Source organism: Ursus americanus, chromosome 21, assembly GCF_024610735.1.
Source record: "Ursus americanus isolate L20-20 chromosome 21, mUrsAme1.1.p, whole genome shotgun sequence".
Taxonomy (NCBI): Eukaryota; Metazoa; Chordata; class Mammalia; order Carnivora; family Ursidae; genus Ursus; species Ursus americanus.
In genome coordinates, this window is record NC_142147.1 from 5893654 (window position 1) to 5919204 (window position 25551).

Consider the following 25551-nt stretch of genomic DNA (forward strand, 5'->3'; position numbering starts at 1 on the left):
TAGGTGCCAAAACTTAATTCTTTAAGGATAAAAATATGAAATGAAATGTCTGGTTCATTACCATTAATGATTCACTTTTCAAAGAAAGCGGCTTTATTGAGATATAATTCACACTCCATAAACATCACCCATTTAAAATGCACAATTAGTGGTTTTGAGTATGTTAAAAAAGTTGTTGAGCCATAACCACAGTCAAATTTTAGAATATTTTCATCACCCAACAAAGAAACCCCATTCCCATGAGCAGTTACTCCTATTTCTAACCCCTATTATTTCAGATATGGGTAACCACTAATCTACTTTCTTTATAGATTCGCCTCCTCTGGAGATTCATATAGATACAATCATACAATGTGTGGTCTTTTTATGAATAATGCTGCGGTGCACATTCACATACAAGTATCTGTGTCAACTTACGTTTCCCAAAATGGATGCACCATTCTATACTCCCACCAATACGTACGAAGGCTCCAAGTTTTCTATATCCTTGCCAACACTTTCTCTGTCTTTTTAATCATAGCCATTCCAGTGGTTGTGAAGTGATATCTCGTTGTGGCTTTTTTTGCATTTCCCTAATGACTAATGATGCTGAGCTGCTTTTCAAATGTTATTGGCTACATATATGTGTAGCTACCTTTTTATTTCTATGAAGGGTGGTAGTAGTGTCCTCTCTTGTTTTGGATTTTAGTCATTTGAGTCTTTCAGTCTAGTTAAAGGTTTGTAAATTTGGTTAATCTTAAAAAAATCTTTTGGTTGAATTGGTTTTATGTTTTTCTTCCCTACTTATTTTCTCTCATTATTTCTCACCTTCTGCTTGCTTTGGGTTTAGTTTGCTAGTTTAGTTGGCTAGTTTCTTAAGGTGGTTATTAATTATAGATTGTTCTTATTCCTTAATATAGGCATTTAAAGTACTAAATTTCCCTCTAAGAACCACTTTAGATGCATTCTATACATTGTGGCATGTTGTGTTTTTGTTTTCACGCACCTAAAGTATTTTCCAGTTTTCCTTGTGATTTCTTTTAAAATTTAAAAAAAATTTATCTTATTTTATCTTTTTATTATGTTAGTCACCATACAGTACTTCATTAGTTTTTGATGTAGCGTTCCATGACTCATTGTTTGTGTACAACACCCAGTGCTCCTTGCAATATGTGCCCTCCTTACTACCCATCACTGGGCCAATCCCCCTCCCCTCTGAAACCAGGACTCAGGGAAACAAACTGAGGGTCCCTTGTGATTTCTTAGTTGACCCATTGGTTTTTTAGAAGTGTGATGTTTAATTTCCACGTATTTGTGAATTTGCAAATATTAATGACTTCTAATATTATCCGATTGTAGTTGGGGAATGTACTTGGCATGATTTCAATCCTTTTAAATTTACTGAAGCTCGTTTTGTGACTTAGCATATAGTCTACTTTGTAGACCTTTCCAGCTGTGCTTGAGAAGAATGCATATTCTGTTGCTGTTGGGTGGAGTATTCTATACATGTCTGTTAGGTTTCGTTGGTTTATAGTGTCATTTTCTCTTTCCTTATAGATCTTATGCCTCATTTGACCCATTACTGAAAGTGGGGTATTAAAGCCTACAAAAATTTATTTTAAATTATTGATTTCTCTCCTCAATTCTTCATGTATTTGGGGTGCCCTATTGTTAGGTGCCAATGTCTTTATAGTTATTATAGCTTCCTTATGGATTGCCCTTTTTATTGTCATTATAAAATGTACTTTTTTGTCTCTAGTAACAATTTTTTTCTTTAAGTCTAGTTTAATCTGATGTTAGAATGGCCACTCCAGCTTTCTTTTGGTTATTCTTTGCATGGCACAATTGTCCCCATCTTTTTACTTTCAACTTATTTATATCTTTTTTTAAAAGATTTTATTTTTTTAAGTAATCTCTATACTCAATGTGGGGCTTGAATTTACAGTCCTGAGGTGCAGAGTCACATGCTCCATTGACTGAGCCAGCCAGGTGCCCCTCAACTTTTTTGTATCTTTGAACCTAAAGTGTCTCTTGTAGATGGCACATAATTGGGTCATATATAATTATCCATTCTACCAATCTCTGCCTTTTGATAGGAGTGTTTATTCCAATTACATTTAATGTAATTACTGATAAGGTAGGATTTCTGTCTCCCATTTATTACTGGTTTTGTATAGGTCTTATGTCTTTTTAATTCTATTCCTCCATTGCTGCTTTGTTAAATGTTTTCTAGTGTACCATTTTAACTCCCTAGTTTTTTTTTTTCTGTTTTTTGAATTATTGTCTTCATGGTTGCCATGGGGATTACAATTAGCATATTAACTAAAAAAAACCCAACTTAATTCCTAGTGCATATAACAACTTCGCTGCAATATAGCTACTGTCCTCCCCCTTCCTTTAGGCTCTTATCATACATATATTTTTATACATTATCAATCCATCAACACAGGTTTAGAATGATCACTGTATACAGTTATCTTTTAAGTCAGATAGGAAATGAGGCATCACCATATTTTATGTTTATCTATAATCTTACTGGTGTTTTTTACTTAACTGTGTGGATTCGAGTTACTGTCCAGTTGTCCTCTCAGTTCAGCATTTCTTGTAGGATTGGTCTACTAGAGATGAACTGCTTTGTTTATCTAGGAATGTCTAATTTTTTTCATTTTTGAAGGATAGGTTTACCACATATAGAATTCCTGATTGACAGATTTCCCCCCCTCTTTTAGCACTTTGGATATATCATCCCCCTCTGGCTTCTATGGCTTTTGGTGAGAAGTCAGCTGTTAATCTTATTGAGGCTCTCCTGAATGTGGTAAGTAGCCTCTCTCTTGCTGCTATCAATAGTCTCTTTCTGTCTTTGTTTTTTTGACAGTTTGACTATGTGTGGATCTCTTTGAATTTATTCTCCCTGGAATTGGCTGAGCTTCTTAGATGTACAGATTAATGTTTTTCATCAAATTTGGGTGGTTTCAGCCATTATTGCTTCAGGTATTTATTTTGCCCCTTACTCTCTTTTCCTTCTAAGAATCCCCTTATACATATGTTGGTATGCTTGATGGAGGGTCCATAGGTCTCTGAGTTTTTTTTTTTCTAAAGATTTATTTCTTTATTATTTGAGAGACAGAGAGGGGGAGGGAGGGGCAGAGGATGAGGGAGAGAGAGAAGCTCAAGAAGACTCCCTGCTGGGCACAGAGCCCAACACAAGGCTCGATGTCACAATCCTGAGATCATGACCTGAGCCGAAACCAAGAGTCAGACACTTAACTGACTGAGCCACCGAGGCACCCCATGAAGTTTTTTCCAGTAACCCAGGCTGTATACAGAGATTTGTATTCAGGTTTGATCTGTATTCAAGTTTGCTTATTCTTTTGTCAAGTCAAATCTGTTATTGAGACCTTTACTGAATTTTTCACTTCAGTTACTGTATTTTCCACCTCCAGAATTTCTATTTGATTTTTGAAAATGATCTTTATCTCCTTATTTCCATTTTCTATTTAGTGAGACATGGTTATCATACTTACCCCTAATTCTTCAATCCTGGCTTCTTTTAGTTCTTTGAACATATTTATAGTAGCTGATTTATACTTTTTGTCAACTAAGTCCAATACCTTTGGGCACATTTTCTGTTGTTTGCTTTTATTTTTTTAAAATGTGTTTGTGGCATACTTTCCTGTTTCTTTTTTTTTTTTTTTTAAAGATTTTATTTATTTATTTTGACAGAGATAGAGACAGCCAGCGAGAGAGGGAACACAAGCAGGGGGGAGTGGGAGAGGAAGAAGCAGGCTCAAAGCGGAGGAGCCTGATGTGGGGCTCGATCCCATAACGCCGGGATCACGCCCTGAGCCGAAGGCAGCCGCTTAACCGCTGTGCCACCCAGGCGCCCCATACTTTCCTGTTTCTTTGCATGCCTTATAATTTGTGGTTGAAAGTGGCCTTCATAGATAATGTAACAACTATGGTATTCAATCATCTCCCTTTAAGGATTTGTGGGTTGTTGTTGTTGTTGGTAGTGGTGTTCCTTTGTTTAGTGACTTTCCTGGAAGAATTCTATAGATTCTGCATTCCCTGCCACAAAGTTATTTTATTTTCTTATTTTTAAAGTTTTTGTCTTCAGCCTGGCTTCCTAGGGGGCATACTTGGGTTGGTATAACCAATGACTGGTACACAAGATTTCCTTAAATATCTTGTCTGTATGTCTTCCACACTTTATCTGGAGGACTTATGTGTGGAAGCATGCCTTCAAACTTTAAGCAGTTTATAGGATAGCTTTACCTTTCATTTCTTGCTTGAGCAGGGCCTCAAGATAGTATATTCAAGCTGAGCATCTGAATCAAGTAGTTTCCTTTCTAGGCATGTTCACAGCCTTCTAGAGCCCCATTAATATACTGGAGTTTTGCAAAGTCGCTGATGGTTACCTAGTTCTTCAGGACTTCCTTTTATACTTTGGCCAGGCTCTTGTTTCACTACACCTGAAATCGTAGGCTTAGGTAGCTTAGATTTTGCCAGCAGATGATTGTTGTTTTTGGTAATGCCCTGGGGGATAGGGCTTTTTTAAAAATTTTTATTTTTTACTGCTGGGCTGAACTCTGAGTCAAATCAAATAGCCCCAACATCCTAAGAGTGGGGATTTTCTAGGGAATTGTTAGTTTAGATAAAATACTGACAGTGCTATGGGGATGGGAATTTTAACTCAGTCAGTCCTGTCTACTGATTGTGAGCTACTGGCTTTTCATGGCTGCTGCACTGCCGTACAACTCAGTAGAGAAGGGAGCTTGGGTGGGAATAGCCCCAAATTAAAATGCCACAGACCCTGCAATCTTATTGAGGATTAGTAGTTCCTCTTGAATAGACAACATAGTCCATTCTGTGGCTTTGGTAAATTTCTAGAGTTCTGAAATGGTTGATATTAGTTGTTTGGCCAGTATTTTTTTTCCTTTTTGGGGAGAGCAGGTTCATGGGGTCCTCACAATGGCATTCCAAAAGTCAGTCTCTCCCTATGAGAGTATATATTTGCTAGGTATTTGCTACATAATTAAACTGAACATTTAAAGGATAAGATTAATTAATACTTAAATATTTTAATATTCAGGACTCTGCTAACATCACTAAACATTACCCAGAAATATGAAATCATTTGAAAGTATACATGATTTTTTAATGTAATTCCTGTGTTAGAAATAGATATGTATAATGGAAAGAAATAGAGAACTTTGGGATAGGCATTTAAAAAAAGTTAAACAATGTATGTAAAATTGTAAAGCAATATAATGAATTGCAAATTAGTAGAACTGAGTGCGAATGCTAATTGAATGATAATGCTTACACTTGAGTATCTTGTCCTGAATGATAAATAATACATTAGCTATATGTTATCATAAAATTGTTACATAGTTGAAGTAAAAATCAAATATATACTGATTTCATTACACTACCAGCAAAGACTGACTTAAGAGATCAAACTAGACATATAAACTATTTTTCTACAATTACCTTACTGTAAAGAACCCAAATAAGAACATTTATCATTAATACTCTATTAAGAAGACCACAGAACATAAATTTCAAATTAAAACAGTACGTTTAATAAGAAAACTTAAAAACTGTTAAAAAGAATAATGAAAATAAAAGTAACCAAAGCCTCAAAATGAAGATATAATTATTATATTTTAGCATGCTTTTAATCATGTAATTTTTTCCCTAGGCATGTGCAAGCACAAACACATTAGCATAATTAAGTTTTATTGCTTTTCACTCAGTATTATTTTATGAGTATTTTCTCATGTTATTAAAATTCTTTAAAAATAGGTAAGCGGAGAGAAAGATTATAGCAACACTGAAATCCCATTGAGAAAACCAAACTAACAGTTAAAAGACATTTATTATTATATATGCCTTTAAAAACTATTTTTCTAAAATCTACAGATTATCAAAAACAATTTTATTGCCTACATTAATCCTCTTACATCATCACTGAAAAAATCTATTGTTGGAGATGATGGATTTCTCCTTATTTTTCACGATTGTATTAAACTGGTAAGAACAGATACTAAACCTGATCTTAGCCAAAAGGCCAAGAAGTGATTAATCTTTCACCATTATAAATAACGCTTTAGTGAACATCTCTGAACATCAATGCATCAGGATTAGTTTTTTACATTCTTAGATATGGAATACTGGGTCATGAAGTAGGACATTCATTGGATAAAAGAATAGTTTCTTCCAAACCGTAAGAGACTCTCAATCATAGTAAACAAACTGAGGGCTGCTGGAGGGGAGGGGGTTGGGAGATAGGGTAACTGGGTGATGGGCATTAAGGAGGGCAGTATAAAGAAAGGGGGGGGTGATCAGAAGGGGGAATGAAGCATGAGAGACTATGGACTATGAGAAACAAACTGGTGGCCTCCGAGGGGAGGGGGGTGGGGGAATGGGATAGACTCGTGATGGGTAGTAAGGAGGGCACGTATTGCATGGTGCACTGGGTGTTATACGCAGCTAATGAATCATTGAATTTTACGTTGGAAACCGGGGATGTACTGTATGGTGACTAACATAATATAATAAAAAAACTTAAAAAAAAAAAAAAAGGAGGGCAGTGTAATGAGCACTGAGTATTATATAAGACTGATGAATCACTGACCTCTACCTCTGAAACCAATAATACAGTTCGTTGAATTTAAATAAAAAAAAGACACACACACAAAAGCATAGTCTCTTCAACAAACTGAGCTAACACACTTGGAGAATGATATACAAAAGAAAATCTGATTTTTAAAAAGAGGTGTACTACTTTACATTTCTACTCATTTTCAATGAAAGCACCTATTACATTCCATTTCTTTATTGTTTTTGTAGGGGTGAAATTCACATAATATACAATTAACCATTTTAAAGTACAAAAATTAGGTGGTCTTTAGTGTATTCAGAATGTTGCACGACCACCAGCTCTCTCTAGTTTCCAAACATTTCATCACCCCATAAATATACCCATACCCATTATGTAATAACTCCTCATTCCCTGGTAACCTCTAATCTGCTCTCAGTCTCTATGGATTTATCTATTCTACATGTATGATATAAAGGAATCATACAAACGTGACCATTTATGTTTGGATTCTTTCACCTAGTATAACATTTTCAAGGTTTATATAAATTACAGCAATTATCAGTACAATTCCTTTAATGGCTGAATAATATTCCTTGTATGTATATACTTTGATTTGTTTAGCCATTCATCCATTTATAGACATTTGGGTTGATTCCATCTTTTGGCTTTTATGAGTAATGTTGCTATGAACATGGATGTACAGATAATCACTTTGAGACTCTGCTTTCAATTTTTTTGGGGGGATATACCCAGAGGTAGAACTCATCTCAATTATGCAACTCCATATTTCTATTTGTTTGAAACCCTGTAGTTATATTTCTATTTGCTTATAACCCTGTAGTTATAGTACTTCTCCCCCCCCCCTTATTTGATTTCTTGGCAGTCTGCAATCCAAACACATTTCTACCTTTACTGCTATCATCTTGATCCAAGCCACCATCGTCTCTAACTGAATTATTTTAATGGGTTTCTATTTGGTTTCCCTGCTTTAACTATTGTTCTTCCTATTGTCTACTGCTTCACTCAGAATAAAAATTTGTTCTACCTAGTTTACATTCCCCGTCCCTCATTTAACTCAGTTTCATCTCTTACTCCTTAATTTCCCTTCCTTCTGCTCTAAGACACTGGCTCTTTACTGTTCCTTGAAAATTACACGGATGCTTATACCTTCCAGCCTTGGCACTGATCTTTTCCTTTGCCAAGAACATTCTTCAAAAGATAACTGCATGTCCAACTCTCTTACCTCCTTCAAATCTTTGTTCAAATGGCACTTTCTCAGAGAGGCCTGTTTTGGACACTCTACAGAAAACATCTGATGACTATCCTTTTTACCTGGCTTTATCTTGCCCCGTCCCACAGTTCTTATCACTTCCTGACAACTAAATAGTATTACATAATTTACTTATTATGTTTATTCCCTCTTTCCTCCTACTAGAATGTAATCTCTATGAGGGCTAAGATTTAGGTCTGTTTTATTTACTTCTATATTATAAGAGCCTAGAACAGGCCTGGCATACATTAGGCACTCAGTACATATTTTCTCAACAAATGAATGAATAAAGAAATTTTACTCTCCAAATACATCAAACCTGAGTCTTGTAACATATTCCCAACTTAAAAACACTGTATCAGTTTATACCGCATAGACACCAGTACAGAAAGATTGTTTACCTAAAGATAAATACATAAAAAGCATTTGTGATACCCTAATCACCAGATTCAAATGCCTATATGTTCTTTTATGACTGTATCTTAACCTGACTTTCCAAAACAGTTCAAATACACATTTACATAATTAAAAAGTAACAGTTTTTAAAGTTGATTCATTCTTATTCTCCAGGAGAATGTTACACGGACATAAAATTCTGACTGCTTAATGCCACTGTAAAATAGATTATGCTGTAATTTAAGAGTCTAAATTAATTAAGGCAGGACAGGAGATAAATCCCACTTTAATAATTTCCATGCACTCTGTTTTGAGGTAAGATATTGAAGCCAACTTCATTGCTGAAGAATACCAGATATGAACTTTATCATAACTGTAGCTCTGATGTCCACTTGTCAAAAATAAAACTTAAATAATGTATACATGCTGACATAAGAGGTGGAGAGCGAAGGGAAAAATCACTAGCCGAAGGGGGAAAAGAAAACTGAAATTTTATCTTTCTTGGTGTGTGATGTGTGTGTGTGTGTCTGTGTGTGTGTGTGTTAACGTTATTCTGAGCCAAAAGGACATTGAATTCTATCTCCCTGCAAAGGTTTAAGCCACTGGGAATTTGCATCTAACAGTAATGTCTGTAACTCTTCTGGCACTGCCCTGGCTTGAGGAAAAATAGCATCTCTATAAAAATGAGATAAAAGAACACATTCAAACAACCAATATTCTATGCAACTTTAGAGAAAAACATGCCTCTTCTTGGGAGAGAAAACTGTCCTGAGAAGTATTCATTATTCTAAAATGGACAGCTCTGAAACAAGAGTACATTGACATCAATTAAAATGGAGATGAAGAACACTAAGAGAGGACAAAGTATAAAAATTAAAGAAAATACCCTCTGTAAGCAGTAAGAATTAACAGCTATTAAAAGCATATGAGATGCCAAAAACTATGGCAAGTGTTTTTTGCATCTTATTGCAGTTGTTAGCAATAACTGCATGTGGGTAGGTCCTATTATCTCCATTTGATTATGGGGAAATCCAGAGGTTAAGCAATTTGACTAAAAACATATAGCTACTAAGTGGTGGAGCTGGGGCTTTAATTTTGGCAGCCTAATTCCAAATCCCACACCCTTCATCATCACCTGTGATCTTATTTTCAGCTGAAAAAGAAGTGTGATGTTTGACTTACTGTTCTATAAAAAGGACCTCTAATAACATTGAATAACCCCATCCAATGACATCTGATCTTTTACTGTTTTTTTAAAAAAATACTTAATTGGGGCACCTGGGTGGCACAGCAGTTAAGCGTCTGCCTTCAGCTCAGGGCGTGATCCAGGCGTTCTGGGATCGAGCCCCACATCGGGCTCCTCCGCTATGAGCCTGCTTCTTCCTCTCCCACTCCCCCTGCTTGTGTTCCCTCTCTCGCTGGCTGTCTCTATCTCTGTCGAATAAATAAATAAAATCTTTAAAAAAATACTTTATTTATTCGAGAGAGTGAGCAAGATAGAGAAGCAGGCTTCCTGATGAGCAGAGAGCCCAACACGGGGCTGGATCCCAGGACTCTGAGATCATGACCTGAGCCAAAGGCAGAAGCTTAACCGACTGAGCCACCCAGGTGCCCCATGATCTTTTACTGCTTGGATCTGTATAGTATTTGTGGTGTCCTAGGATATGATCTGAGAATCTCTAACATTTTATATGTAGTCATTCTAGTTAACATGGCCTTTCTTCACTTGTAAATCCAGGCTATGGCATTGGGCTTTGTGATGTTCTCTTCTATACCTAAAGCCTGGGCTATTTAAGCAGTTCTGGAAGATGAGGCTGGTGTATTTTGCTGATCTTCCTCAACAGGCACCAACTTCCCGAGCAAGAGTTTAATCCAGTTATACCACACAGGATTCGATTATGAAAAAGACTGTACTCTGGATATGGACTAGCCCTTGATCTACGCTAGAATAAGCTCAGGTTTTCTGGCTCATTCAAGATAGTTAAGAGGGCAGAGTGAAAATTTTAGGACTATTTTCACTGCCTGTGGGGGATGCTAAAAGAAACATCATCACGTTTTTGTTCCATGTGGTGTGCATGTTAAATTCTGTATTCCTATAAGGAAACAATATGAGAATATCAGGTAGGGAACAATGTTTCTTGGTGGGGAAAACTTGTAATTTTGAGAATGGCAAGTTGGATAATAACATGAATGGTGGAGGTTAAGAAACATGAACCTAAGATTTTGAAAAGAAAAATACGTTCCTAAATAGATTTAATATTAATTGTATTTCATTATATAGGGACTCCAATATAAATGATTTGGCCAGCATTGTTTCCTCTTACTCACTGGCTTGTACTCTTTAATGGTCCATTTCCAATTTTCTAGCTGCCTAAGAGAGTCATGCTTCTGGTATATTGTCATTTCTGCCTTTAGTCACTTCTGCCTTTATTACAATGTTTAATAACATTGTAAGTGAGAGATGTTCCTTTAATCAATGTGTTCTTTGTTCATTAGGTGACTAGTACACCAACTCTCTTCCTGGCAGGGCAAAGGGATGGAGAAAGACTGTTCCAGGTACTCATTTTTTTTTTTTTTTCAAAACAAAGTTGTCAAGAATGATTCAATGGGTTAAAAAGGTCTTGATAAATGATAAAATTAAAAATTTAAAAATATATTATCACACCTAAAGCATGATCTTTCAGTGTAAAATATTTTCCCACACATCCAAGGAGACCAAAAATTATGACACGTAACCCGAAAACAGAAGCCTAGGGACCCAGGATATGAAAAACATACTATAAGAGACCAGATCACCGAAAGAACCATAAGCTCACAATCACATAAGAGAGAACATCTATACGAAAGTTTTAAAAATTAAAAGTAAATACAGGCAATAGAATTAAGTTAAAAATAAAAATGAAAAGTGGGTACATTTTCATAAAAGGACATAAAACCTTTGTGAATACTGTAACCACTATATAAATACAGGCCTACCCCACAGATATTGTGGGTTCAGTTTCAGACCACTACAATAAAGCAAATAATCCAACAGTGAGTCAAATGAATTTTGTGGCTTCCCAGTACATATAAAAATTACACTTACACTATCCAGTAGTCTATTAAGTATGTAATAGCATTATATCTAAAGAAACAATGTACTTATCTTAATTTAAAAATACTTTATTGCTAAAAAATGCTAAACACCATCTGAGCTTTCAGCAAGCCGTAACTTTTTTGCTGGTGGAGGGTCCTGCCTTGATGTTGATGGTTGATGACTGATCAGTCTGAATTTGTCAATGTGATTATTAGTGACTGAAATGGTTCAAAAGTAATTTCTCAAATACCCAAAATGTAGCAAATATAAGTCAGAGGATTGTCTTACAGTATTACTCTGTGAGTTAATGAATTAACACCTTTATAAGCAAAACCGTGGTACATTTTAAAACAACAGAAATACAGAATAATGAATTCTAGTTGATCCTTGAACAACACAGGTTAGGGGCATCAAATCCCCACAGAGTCAAAAATCCATGTATAACTTTTGACTACCCCAAAACTTAACTGCCAATAGCCTATAGTGGACCAGAAGCCTTACCAATAACGTAAAGAGGTGAGGCATTATGTACTGTATTCTAACAATTAAGTAATCTAGAGAAAAAATGTTATTAAAATCATAATGAAGAGAAAGTACATTTGTGGTACTGTACTGCAAAAAAATCTGCAAGTAAGAGGGCCTGTGTATTTTAAACCCACTCTGTTCAAAGGTCAACTGTATTTGGTTTGCTAGGTAACTCTAAATAATTATTTTTTATGCCCAAAGAATCCTGAAGATATTTAGTCATTCTGTAGTTATTTAAGAATTTAAACAAGAAGATTTGAAAGTTTTATATTCTTACAATACATGTAGTGGCATTTAAAGTTAACAGATTTATGGTTTGTTTCCACTGATACACTTTTAAAAATAACTTAAAGTTTTCTATTTCAAGTGATTCTTTGACCTACTTATTTTGTGTTCATATTTATAATGTACCCTTTATTGTTTCTAGGTATTGATAATACTTTAATAAAAATAATACATTTACTGTTTTCCCCTATTAAAAAAGTAAATAAAAAAAATACATTATCACTTGCTTTCCTTTGCTGCTGGTGTGTTTTAATTGCTAACAGAGTACATTTCTGATATAGCTAATAAAATCTTCGTAGACCAATTATCACAGTCCCTTGTACCTAAATGCCAACCTGAGGTAATAATTTGTGTTATCTCATATGATAAGGCTTCATTGTAAATATTAAGTCTAGAAGTTAAGCTGGCGTTTATGGTATATTCTGATAATATAATCCTTTCCCTGCTATTTTAAAATAATTTAAAACAAGCATTCCAAGTTTCAAACAACTTACGTGCAAAGCTTATAAGAAATGTGTATGACAGATGCTTCATATATGCATTCTAATTCTGCATGGAAATCAATGAAAAAAAATCCAAGGTGGCATTAGTGGCTTCTTATCAAAATATTTGATTTGATCTAAGACCCCAATGCCCTGAATATTCTGGATAATACAGAATGTCAAAACTGTTTTAGTAGGATGATTTTTGATAATATATAACCACTTTTTTTTTATTTTTTTTTAATATATAACCACTTTTTAAAGAAATTATCAACTAAGAATAATAGCCAAAGAAAACAAGTGATAAAACAGATTAAAACAGTGATGAGATTTTTTAAATACTTGTTTGAATCTTTTATTCTTTTAAAAAAATTCCAGTATGATTAACTTAGTGTTATATTAGTTTCAGGTGTATAACATAATGATTCAACACTTCCATACAACATCCTGTGCTCATCATGATAACTGTATTCTCAATCCCCATCGCCTCTTGCACTCACCCCCTACCCACCGCCCTTCTGATAACCACCAATTTGTCATCTCTAGTTAAGAGTCAAAACAGTGATGATTTTTAACATTTAAATTCATTGCTGAAGTGTTTAGCCAGCTATGAGGAAGACAGCTAATTTCTAAAGATAGAACACAGTTAATTATAAAAAGGTTACTTGTTGTCAACAGGCTACACTTAACCTGTATTTCTTAATACCAGATTGTAATCTGACACCAGAATTCAAAGTGGTAAAAAAAGAAGACACGATAGATTTGGAAGGCGAGAAGGAATTCTGGAAAGAAATTTTGTCAGAGAGTAATAAAAGTATTGATATTTCATTTTAAAATTTGGTCCCTTTTAGCCTACAGTCACTTGACATTTAAAAAATTTACTAAATTGGAGCTTCTTAACTTCTTATTTTTGTTTTAAAATTGACTTGCTTTTAATGAAATGATGGCTACGCACATCGAAAAAAGAAATGAAGCAGTTGTTCTTTCCTTGATGATAAAATCTCCTGCTGGCTTATGTGACTAAAGCACATCATTTTACTTGGACTCTGGGAAAATCTAGTTTCCAGCGTTGAGTGGATTCTCACTAATCACGAACTCTGTTTATTCTATAGATGTGACGCTCCTGCTATGGATCAGGCTCTCTGCTGGCAGGAGGAGCAGCGTAATCAATCAGTGATCAAATTACAAATCTAAGACGTGTTAATTTAATGTCACTCTATGAATACTCCTGTTTTCTAATAGTCCTATTTAGTAATCAGCTCGAGAACAAGAAATAGCCTGTCTTCATAGGAAGGCATAAATTCAAGCAGAGAAAGTTGTCAATACCTTTTAAAAGAATGTGGTGCAAATAGGTGCTCTGGAATGTGGATCCAGAAGAAAGATCCTGCATTGTCTTAAGTGGACAGTATTTGGGGCATTTGTGAGGTTTACATGCTCAAATGCTAAATTCCTGGATTTCAGAATTTAGGAGTATAGCTCTTTATGGAAAACTTCTTAAAACAATTGTTGGCCTCTTTTCCTGGTAGTTGATGGGTGACTTGTAATGGAGAGTGAAGGAATCCACTAACATTTGGCTGTTATTTCTTTGGAGTATTGTGAATCATATCTGAACTCAGCTTCTAGATAACTGACAGGAATAAAGTGATAAAATATGTGGGAGACTCCTACTAGATTGAAAATAGCTCCATGAAAAGAGGTGCTTAGGAGCTCCCGGTCTAGTGAAATATTCAATGCCCTATTTCTAGCGTACAGCATAGTAGCTGACACCTAACAGGCACTTAGTAGATATCCGTTGTACTAACCAGAGGATTCGGTAGTAAATAACAAAGGTCCAATTTGTATATTGTTTAACTTTAGTTTTTCTTGAGGTCTTATATAATATGCCATATCAATAATTACTGTTGAAGGCATCCATTTTAATAATAACCTGACATCAACTTAGACTAGAACTTGAACAAAAGTATTCCCTAACACAGGAGACTTGCGATGTGGTATTATGGAAAACACATAGGATTTGAATGCCAAAGACAGTATTTTAACACTACTGTGTTTGATTTTTAGAAAGTCCCTTGACTTTCCTAAGCCTTAATTTATTCACCTAAACATATACTGAATGCATACTATATATGCCTTTTACACAGAGATGAAAAAGAGACAAACCCTGACCTAGAAATGCTTAAAGATAAAACAGAAAAATAGAACTTGGATGTTTCCTCATCCTTAAAAATGGAATTACAATACAACTTATTGCATGGATTTGGTGAGGCAATTCAAAACCAGTACTTAATTTTTAATGGTATATGAAAGTGCTTTGAAAACTGCAAAGCACTATACAAATGTTAGTTGTTATTTTGATTATTATATAATCATTCCTCATATTTTCTGGTTTTTTCTTAGGTTGATTTTCAACTTCATATTCCTGAAAAATAGTATAACACCAATTTTTCATGGAAGTTTTTCTAATTTCTCTTTTGTAATACATCAGGAAGTTTGGAACTCTGGTTCAAACTTCATCTGTCAACCTGCTTCCCAATTATAAATTTAGAACATAGTTTTAAATTTCTTTTTTGTTAAATTGATATATAATTCACACACCACAACGTCTACCACTTTAAAGTGTACAATTTGGTGGTTTTCAATATAGTCACAAGGTTGTATAAGTGTCACCACTAATTCCAGAACATTTTCATCAACCCAAAAAAACGAACCCTGTAACCATTAGCAGTCATTTCCCATTTCTTCCTTCCCCCAGTCTCTGGTAACCCTTAGTCCCTTTCTATCTCTATGGATTTGCCTATTCTAGACATTTTATATAAATGGAATTGTGTAATATGCAGTGTTTTATGACTGACTTCTTTCACTTAGAATATTTTACAAGGTTCATCCGTGTTATAGTATATTTCATGTTTTTATGGGTAGGTAATGTTCCACTATATTGATATGCCACATTTTGTTTATCTACTTATTAGTTAATGGGCATTTGGTTCATTTAGACTTTTTAGCTATTATGAATAATGCTGCTATGAATATTCATATACAAGTTTTTATGTGACATATATTTTTAATTCTCTTGGGAATATTATCCCCAGGTGTGGAATTAATGATTTATATGGTAACTGTAAGTTTAACTACTTTTGGAACTGAGTAGTTTGATTTTGATAACTGTTTCTCTCTTTTTAAAAATATTTTATTTATTTATTTCGAGAGGGAGAGTGAGCAATCATGAGTAGCGGGAGGGGCCAAGGGAGAGGGAGAGAGTGAATCTCAATCAGACTCCATGCTGAGCCTGGAGCCTAACAGGGGGCTTGATCTCACCACTGTGAGATCATGACCTGAGCTGAAATCAAGAGTCAGATGCTTAACTGACTGAGCCACCCAGGCACCACTTGATAACTGTTTTTCTATAGCTTAATGGTCAAAGCATCTAATGAAGGTATGATAAAAACCATTGCCAATGCGTGCAAAAAAATAATCTGAAGGGAAACAATAAAATAAATCCACAACTCTCATAAAACCAAATTGCATTGGGCGTAACTGACTGTGAATGTCTAATTTAATGGTCAGTGCTCCTTTACAGAGTTGCATTAGGGGGGTAAACTTTTCTAAGGTTGTGTACAATTATGTTTCAGCTGTCATTCTCTGGATTAGAAAGATAAACTCTGGTTTCTGAAGTGGACAACGTGATATAAATGAACTAAGTGGGAAACCTTGGTTTATGCTTTAGTGCACTTTATTTTTCATGTTGGAGACCTCTCTCTCTCTGAGAGGCAAATCACTTAGCCATGGCATTTTAGTCAAAACTGTGCTTTTTTATAGTGACAAAAAACACATGGGAGTAAAACTGCTTAGTTCTAAAATAGGGATAAAAGATACATAGCTACTTAAACCAAAGGTGAGAGGTTTTTTTTTTTAGTCCCAAATTGCAAGTTAGGTTCTTCACTAAAATATGTGATTTAAAAATGTTCATTAGACTAAGTAGTTACCACATGTTAGTCAACTGGAGAGACTTAGAGACAATTATTTGGCTATAATACACATAAAACACAAAAATACCTTATAATTTTTCCTTTACCAAAGTCATTTCTTTTCACGTGCGCCTTCTTCCTGGAGAATGTGATTAAAGTTGTGACTGTCAGGAAGCATAGTCTCTTAAACTCTTAAAGCCTTCACCTTTTGCTTCGGTATATTTCTTTCCCTTTCCTGTCTACTAAAGTCTGCACTTCCCAAACACACCCTTTTATTAAAGTTGACAGGTCCATCTCTGTAAACTCTTTCACATTTGGCTCTTAAGCAAAGCAGAATACACTTCTTTTAGCAATTACTTATTGTTCTATAATGAACCAACCCAAAGTTTAGTGGCTTACAGCTATAACTATTTTATTTCTCATGATTGTGTAGGTTGCCTGGGCAGTTTCTGCTGTTTTGACTGGGCTCACTTTTGAGGCTACATTCAGCTGGAAGGTCAGCTACGACGGCTGAGGCCTCTCTCCTTTTAGACTTTCATTCTCAAGGAGACTAGACTGCGCTTCTTTACATGCAGTCTCTGGACAGCATCCCAAGAGGGCAAGTATCAAGTGTAAGACCTTATCAAGGTTCTACTTGTGTCATGTTTGCTGATGTCCTCTTGGTTAAGTATAGTCAGTAGGGGAAGGGACTATATTATCAGTTATTGGGGGCCATTGGTGCAGTAGTTCACACCTCAAGGGTCATTAAGCTAAACTACATTTTTTCTTTTTCTCTTTGATTTTTAGTTTGGGAAGTTTCTATTGACATCTTCAAGCTTACTGATTCTTTCCTCAGCCATGTCCAAGCTGCTGCTGAGCCCATCAAAGGCATTCTTCATTTCTATTCTGGTGCTTTTGGTTTCTAGCATTTCTTTTCTTCTGTTTGAGCCCTTAGGATATTAATCATGGTTATTTAAAATTCCCAGTCTTACAATTCCAAATTCTGTCATAACTGATTCTGATGCTTGCTTTGTCTATGCAAATTGCCCCCCCTTTTTTTTTGCCTTTTAGCATGCCTCGTAATTTTTTGTTGAAAGCTAGTCATTTATAGTATGAGGCTTTATGTTTACCTGGCTGTGAGTTAGGCTGCATTTATTGGTTGCTGTAGCTGTGGGTGTCAGAGGCTAAAAGTTCCTCTAGTGTCCTTGTTTTTGTCTCTTATCTCTTAGAGACTCCTTTTGAAACGGCTTGATCCTTGCTCACCTGTAATCCCCTGTTGTTATACAGGATACTGATTAATGTAGTGGTAAGATGTTCAGGGAAGGGTTAAGTGTTCTCCAGTTAGGTCTCACTTTTTTAGTGAGTCCATGACCCTGGGCTGTGACCTTAACATGTGCTTTTCAGGGTCCTTTTCCTCAATCCTCATCCATTCCCGATGGTGAGACAGGAAGACTAGATGGGGCCAGAGCTGGGTATTTCACTTCCCTCAAATCAGTCAAGCTCTAAAAACCCAAGTTGGTTAGGCTTTTGTAAAATAATTTCCCTTGAGATCAGGTCCTTGCTAAGGTGAACAGTAGCTCTGGGAGTCTTTAAAAATATTTAAATTTCCCCTCCTTCAACAGATGCACAAGAGGATTTTTTTCAGATCTTGACTCTGAGGACCTGGTGCAGCTCCTAGATGAGAAACTTGTGAAAGGGTGGGGTCCCTTAAGTCTAGACCTCTGGGAGTTTTCAAATCTCTTAAACTAGTCTCAAACTCAGTCTCCAGCAATTAGACAATTATCCTTCATTTTTTTTTTTAATAATGATTTTTTATTATATTATGTTAGTCACCATACAGTACATCCCCGGTTTTCGATGTAAGGCTCGATGATTCATTAGTTGACAATTACCCTTCAAGTGTTCTTGCTGGCCCCACTGTGACTTTTGCTCTGTTAAGCTGTGATTCTATGTATTTGCCTCCTTTGCAGTGCTTTGCCTTGTGTCCTCAATTCTCTGATGGGTCTAAGAGGAGTTGCTGATTTTGATTTTGTTCACCTTTTTGGGGGGGGGTGAGGTTAGGAGTATGAATTCTAAGCCCTTTACCTGTTGAATTGGAAACTGAAAGTCCCAAACATTGAACTTAAGAGATTTTTCATTGATTTGTTCATCATTCATTCATTCTTTCTCTATTTTATTTTAAAATTTATTTCAAGTACTGGCCAATCAGGCCTATCTTAAGATTGTTTATTGATTTTTAAAAAGTATAAAATCTTGAAATAAATTAAGTAGACTCATATTCCCAATTGCTACTTATTGTGACTATGCATAATTAAGTAACATGTATTATAATGGCTAGTAAACTCTCTAAATTAAACTTAGAAATAACAAATATTTTATGTAAAGAACAATAACTATCCTAAATTCCAGGCCATTTACCAAGTTATACAAAGATAGAGCAACTAAATGAAATCAATTTGAACATCTGTCTGGGGTATTAGGGACTTTCCTCAATGCACTTAAGAAAGTAAAAAGAAAATATTCAAAGATACTAAAGCTTCTGTGTGTAGCATAGATTTAAAAAAACAGAACAAGATTTTATTGTCCTGTTATTTCCTTTTTGTGTTACTCCTAATAAAGTCACATTTCTCATATTTTGATTTTGATAATGCAACTTCTAACTTTCTTCTTGTTCATTTTTTTCTAATACATATTGTACCAATCCTTCAAATGAAGACTTCCTTCACAAAGTGTTACCTGTCAATCAGTCCACAAGTCTCTTCTTTCTTTGAATTCCTATAGCACTTGCTGTTGCCACTAATTTGACATTTACTTATAGCTTTGTAATTACTATTTATGAAGATATTTAAAAATACAAATGTTTAACTTTATATTTCATATAAAGTTCCCCATGGCAGCAACTGCGTCTTAATATCTTTGCACATTCATAGCACTTGGCAAACTGTCCTGCTCAGTTATTCAGGCAAGGGCATCACATTTCTAGAAAGTCTTGTAAGTGATGATATGGAATCCTGGTCTTTATCAGGACTCCACTCTAGATACCTAAATCTCACAAAAGAAGGGGCCAGTGGATAGTGATATCATCATCTTCCAGAAAGTTATTATTCTTCTGATAAATCCTTCTTTAGAGGCTTATCATGTTAGAGCAGCATTATCAACAATAGCCAAATTACGGAAAGAGCCCCAATGTCCATCAACTGATGAATGGATAAAGAAGATGTGGTATGTTATTCAGTCATAAAAAAGAATGAAATCTCTTGCCATTTGCAATGACAGGGATGGAGCTAAGAGAGTATTATGCTAAGCAAGATACATTAGTCAGAGAAAGGCAAACACCATATGATTTCAAACATATGTGAAATTTAAGAAACAGAACAAATGATCATGGGGAAACAAAGAGAGGCAAATTAAGAAACAGACTCTCAACTACAGAGAACAACCTGATGGTTAGCAGAGGGAAGGTGGGTGGGGGGATGGGTTGAATGGGTGATGGGGGTTAAGTACAGCACTTGTGATGAGCACGGGGCGTTGTACTTAAGTGCTGAATCACTAAATCAATCGTACACCTGAAACTAATATTATACTGTATCTTAACTTTAACTGGGATTTAAATAAAAACTAAAAAAAATCATGTTATTTTTTCTTGTTATCTCTCCAAATAAACTGTAGATTTTTTGAGGATAATGAATATATTTCATACTTCAAATGATTTTGTTTTTCTGAAGTAATCTCTACACGCAATGTGGGGCTTGAACTTACAACCCTGAGATCAAGAGTCACATGCTCTACCGACTGAGCCAGCCAGGTGCCCCTATTTCATACTTCTTAAAGTGCCTAGGGTTATAGCTAGCACTTAGATGTTCAATAAACATTTTTTGAATAATAATAATAAAATACCTCTTCACAGAGCAAATCACCATCACTGTGGAGTTTACAGTCTACATGCACAGCCCCAACCCTGAGACAACACTCAAATCAGAAATCATTGTCAGCTCTTGAACTTGTCACTTGTCAATTTTCAATCACTCTTAACAATTTCTATTCTCTTGCTTTTTGGTCTTTTTTTTTTTTTTTTTGCTCATACTTATTTTATAGTTTGTGTTTCTAAATGCTTTCTGATTTATTCTTACTGTTCCTTACCCTTTTTTAAACATCATGTCTTCTTTAACTCTATAAATTTGGGGGAAGGTATTATAAAGTCACTCATATAAAGTATATTTAAATTTTATAGCCTACTGTTGTTTCACTAAAAGAGGTTATCACACAAGGTCAGTGATATGGAAGGGCTCCTGATTGTCATTTCCAGGAAAGGGCCAATTTAAATAATTGATCATTCCCAATTCCTCCCATCCATCTCTTATGGTATTGCTGTCATTGATATCAGTTATCTATATGCTATAATCACCCAGTACACTGTTACTATTATTACTTTATTATTATTTTTAAAGATTTAAAATTTATTTGAGAGAGAGGAGTGAGAGAGAGAGAGCACGAGCAGGGTGAGGGGTAGAGGGAGAAGCAGACTCCCCACTGAGCCGGGAGACTGATGCGGGGCTCAATTCTGGGACTCCAGAATCATGACCTGAGCCGAAGGCAGATGTTCAACTGACTGACGCACCCAGGTGCTTCATTAATATTAAACAGTTATTTTTTAGATCAACACTGAAAAACAGGTCTTATCTTCATTTATTCCTTCTCTGATGTTATTTCTTTCTCATGTAGATATGAGTTTATGACCTATCATATTCCTTCTGTTTAAAAAATAGTTTTGCTGGATATAGAATTCTATGTTGGTAGTTTTTTCTTTCAACACTTCAACACTTTAAATATTTCACTCTCTTCTTGCTTGCATTGCTTTCTGAAAAGAAGTTGGCTGTAATTCTTTTTTTTTTTTTTTTTTAAAGATTTTATTTATTTATTTGACAGAGAGAGACAGCCAGCGAGAGAGGGAACACAGCAGGGGGAGTGGGAGAGGAAGAAGCAGGCTCATAGCAGAGGAGCCTGATGTGGGACTCGATCCCGGTACGCCAGGATCACGCCCTGAGCCGAAGGCAGACGCTTTAACGACTGCGCTACCCAGGCGCCCCTGTAATTCTTATCCTTATTCTGCTATAGGGAAGGTAAGGTATTTTTTTTCCCCTTTGGCTTATTTCAAGATCTTCTCTGTCCTTGGATTTCTGCAGTTTATGATATGCCTAGGCATAGATTTGGTATTTATCCTGCTTTGTGTTCTCTGAGCTTCCTGGATCTGTGTTTTGGTGTATGTCATTAATTTTGGAAAATTCTTAGCCATTATTACTTCAAATATTTCTTCTGTTCTGTTCTTCTGATATTTCACACTTTGAAATTGTCCTACAGTTCTGGGACACACCGTTGTACAGTTTTTCTTTTCTATTCTTTCTTTTTTGGCTTTGCATTTCAGTTTGGGGAATTACTACTGACTTGTCTTCTGAGTCTTTCCTTGTCCATGTCCACTCTGATACACCCATTAAAATCTGTGACATATCTGGGCCTGGTTCTGATGTTTGCTTTGTCTACTCAGACTGTATTTTTTTTTTCTTTTTTTTTTTTAAAGATTTTATTAATTTAAGAGAGACCATGAGACAGAGAGAGATAGCGAGCGAGGATGAGCAGGGGGGAAGGGCAGAGAGGGAGGGAGAAGCAGGGAGCCCACTGTGGGGCTCGATCCCAGGACCCTGAGATCATGACCTGAGCTGAAGGGAGACGCTTAACCAACTGAGCCACCCAGGCGCCCTCAGACTGAATTTTCTTGCCATGTAATTTTTCACTAGGTGCTAGATATGATATATACGATATGGGATGGTACAGAACCTGAGGTCTTTAGCGTGACACACAAAGGCTGGAGGGACTGGTGCCAGGTAAATGCCATTGCCTCATGAAGTCTTTTTTCTTGGAGAGTAGGCTTTTGTTATGGAGAATGCTCTTGGCATGAGGGGTCATTTTTGGCTCTTCATCATGAGAACCTAGTGGAATTCCTGGAAATTTATGAAGATGTGGGGCCAGTTTTAATAAATACTTGACAAAATTATTTTCTCTGATTTTACTGTAGTATATTTGCTCCACTGATTTTCTATTTTGAGGTAGGGAAGTCAAGATGTGATAAGCTCTGTAGTATAATTTTTTTCTTGAAAGGCTCTGAGATTACATTTTGGTAGGTAGTAGAATCAGACTGTTGTTACTGATTTAACTTTAAGAAAACATAAAATATTGGTTCTGTCACATGAATCAAGTCTTATAAAGAAAATAGCAAAATTATTCAGCCATTAACCATAAAACTGTCATGTTTTCTACACATTTACTTGAAACAGATATAGGATGAGTAACTTTGAGTTAAAATATTAGTTTTCAAATTTATCAGTGTATTAGAATGCCACATTGAATTACTTAAAAGTTTCACATTTTCCACACAAAAAATTTTTGTGGTATTTCAACCTCATCCTATAGCTGATGAGTAGAAACAGTGATCTGGGGAACACCCGGTACACACAGAGGGAGACTGATTGCTCTTCTGAGCATGTCCCTGAAAGGAAGCTTTCATGGAGACGCCTCTCCAGGAACAAAGGACCTGGCTGTTACCATTTTCCTACCCCACTGTCAGCATATACACAGGGCCAGCTGCACTGACAGTGGCTGCCTAACTTGCTTAGACCAAGTCCCACCTGTGCTCTGGTAGGACTGTCCTTCTCAGTCAAGCTTGCCTAAGTCCCAGTGCAGTGGGCCCCCTTCCCCAAAAGACCAGCACAAACCCCTGTCCACACCACATCTCCTGACCAGAGAGTTCTGTAGAGCCTCGTTCTGGTGGAGTGGTGCCAGGTCTCATTTCACAAGCAAACCAGAGCACATCTAGTTAAAACTTACCACATTTAGCAAACACAGCCCACAGCAGGCAAAGAGCACCTTTGAAGACAACTGGCCTGAAGGATAAAGCAACCAAAACACAACAGCAGAGCTCATGCAGCACATACCAGAGATACTCCTTGAAGTGTTAGGCCCTGGTCACTGTATGACCTCTTCTTCACGAAGCCATTACTTTCAGGGGCAGGAGACATAACTAGCTTTTCTAACACAGAGAATGCAGAACCTTTCACAAAATGCTAAGCAGAAGAATTCATCCCAAGTGAAAGAACAAGATAAGCTCACAGCCAGAGATCTAAGTGAAACAGATACAAATTACATGTCTGATGGAGAATTTAAGGCAACAACCATAAAGATAGTCATTGGGCTTGAGAAAAGAAGACATCAGTGAGACCCTTACCACAGAGCTAAAAGAGTTATAAAATAATTAATCAGAGCTGAAGAATGCAATAAATGGAGGGCTGGAAGAAATAGATGAATGAATAAGTGACCTAAAAAGACAAAAGAATGGAAATTATGCTGAACGAAAGAGAGAATTATGCAACACAAGAATAGACTTAGGGAACTCACTGACTCCATCAAACATAATAATATCCATTTTATAGGAGTCCCAGAAGAAGAAGAGAGAGAAAAGGGGGAAGAAAATTTATTTCAAGAAATAATAGCAGAAAACTTTCCTAATTTGGGGAAAGAAACAGATATCTGGATCCAGGAGGCACAGAGAACTCCTATCAAAATCAACAAAAGCAGGCCAACACCAAGACATATTGTAATTCAATTTGCAAAATATAGTGATAAAGAAAAAAAATCTTAAAAGCTGCAACACAAAAGAAATCCTTAATTTCCAAGGGAAAACCATAAAGCTAGCTGGAGATTACTCAACAGAAACCTGGCAAGCCAGAAGAGAGCGCCATGATATATTCAAAGTGCTGAATGGGAAAAATCTGCAGCCAAGAATAATTCTATCCAGCAAGGCTATCATTCAGAATAGAAAGCCAGATAAAGAGTTTCTCAGACCAAGGAAAACTAAAGGAGCTCATGACCACTAAACCAGCCCTGCAAAGAAATATTAAAGGGGACTCTTTTAATGCAAAGGGAGAGCAAAAGTGACAGACAAGAAATGACCAGAGAAAATCTCCAGAAATAACAACAAAACAAATAATAAAATGGCAATAAACACATATCTATCAATAATTACTTTGACTACAAATGGACTAAATGCTCCAGTCAAAAGACAAAGGGTGTCAGGATGGATAAAAAAACAAGACCCACTTATATGTGCTGTCGACAAGAGACTCATTTTAGACCTAAAGACACCTGAAGATTTAAAATAAGGGGATGGAGAAACATTTATCATGCAAATGGATGTCAGAAGAAAGCTGGAGTAGCAATACTTATATTAGATGAACGAGACTTTAAATCAAAGACTGTAAAAAGAGACAAAGAAGGGCATTATATAATCATAAGGTGATGATCCAACAAAAAGATATAACGATTGTAAATATTTATGCACCTAACATCTAGTAGAATTCAAAGAACATTCTAATTGACTTTTAGCATTTAAGAAACTAGTTTTTAGTTTATGATTACAATGAGCTACATACTACTATCCTACCAGAGAAAATCACTGGTTTCGGTTTGCCAAAAGAAAATTTTCCTATTCCAATTCTGAACTGTATATTTTCTTTCATTGCCTTGTCTTAAAAATGGACATTTTATTAACAAATCAATTAATGCATATATTTCATAAAAGGTATGCTTAAAATTTTTTTCTAGATGAATTCAAAATCTAACAGCTCATTTCTTTTCTAATAAGGTCAAATACATGTTATGTGTTCATGTCATGATCCTACTTTTTAAATTTTTTAGTCTTGTGGCAACTTAATCTGTATAACTGTAAATTCAGTGAATCAAAAATACACAGAACTAAGTAAAATTATTTCAGATTTCTCAAAGTGATTCTTTTAATGTGTATAGCTTGTTGGTGCTGACATTTTTCTTATTGGGCACTGCTAGATTTTTTTTTTAAATGTTTTTTTATTATATTATGTTAGTTACCAAAAAGTACATCCCTGGTTTCTGATGCAAAGTTCGATGATTCATTAGTTGTG

The 25551-nt window shown here is 35.7% G+C and overlaps 1 protein-coding gene and 1 pseudogene across 1 annotated transcript in view; both read right to left on the reverse strand.

Moving 5' to 3' along the window:
- Positions 1-25551, reverse strand: part of ITFG1 (integrin alpha FG-GAP repeat containing 1) — a 270843-nt gene that overhangs the window by 8234 nt on the left and 237058 nt on the right. The gene's annotated exons all lie outside the window — the stretch shown is intronic.
- Positions 5977-6064, reverse strand: LOC123803331 (U2 spliceosomal RNA; annotated as a pseudogene).